This window comes from Arachis ipaensis, chromosome B07 (assembly GCF_000816755.2).
Source record: "Arachis ipaensis cultivar K30076 chromosome B07, Araip1.1, whole genome shotgun sequence".
Taxonomy (NCBI): Eukaryota; Viridiplantae; Streptophyta; class Magnoliopsida; order Fabales; family Fabaceae; genus Arachis; species Arachis ipaensis.
Window position 1 is genome coordinate 115,490,127 of NC_029791.2, and position 1,102 is coordinate 115,491,228.

Here is a 1,102-nt window from a genome sequence, read left to right on the forward strand (position 1 = left end):
TAAAAATCGAGGGACTGCTTTTGCCGTTTTGGAATTGAAAGGCAGTTTTGGTTTTTGCAGTATCCGTATATGGGTAGATAGATACATGTGGAACCATATGTTATGTTAATATTATTGTTGTTGTTATCATATTAGTGGTGGTGCAACAAGAATAAACGTATATGTGTAGCCAAATATTATTACATTAGGCTATCATATGGGTATGTATGCATGTAGGTTTCTGCTCTATTCAATTAAATCTCAACAAAAAAATAAGAACACATTTGATTTGTCTTTTTATTTTTTAGTGTTTTTTTTTTAGAATTTTAAAAAATAAAAAAATAAAAATTTATTTTTTTATTAGAAAATAACACCACTCATTTTAATTACATTTTGTCTTGATCCGGTCTAATCACGACGATTTGAATTGAGAGTATCCGAAATTCGACTCAGATGAGTCTCTTCGACATCATCTCAAAAATTTTTCAGAAAAAGAAAGATCTAATCTCTATTTAAAAGGAAATCTTCTTCCGATTCACTAACGAGCACACTACTTAATGAGGAGCTTAATAATAACTCTCAGATATGACATACGAATTCTAAATCTATTTTTTTTTTCTAAATCTTTTAATTTGAGTGTTGAAATATTTTTACAAACTCTACTCTTATGTTTTTATACCGGGAGTTCATATTCTCCAACCTCATCCTCAATTTTATTCAGATACGAACAGTACAATTTTTACTTTCTGTTACGGATCCGGCCCACAGATCCTACGCCCAGAATGGTCTCCAAAACCCGGTTATCCGGGTCCGACCCGCTTCGTCCTTCTAGAAGGCCCGGAACTGGGCCACTCGAGCTCCTAACCAACTTTCGAATTCAAACATCTCCCTTATCTTAGCGAAACAAGATAAGATAAGATAACTACCATCACCTATAAATAGAAGACACAGGTCCCTCCAGATATTCATTCATTCCTCACACCTTATACCTCTTAAATCCATTCTGACTTAAGCGTTGGAGTATCTTTGCAGGTACCTCCCCCCATTGCTCCAGTCAGATAATCCAACATCCACCTCGACACGCAAGTTCCTGATCCATCTCTCAATCCGTACCGAAACTTCC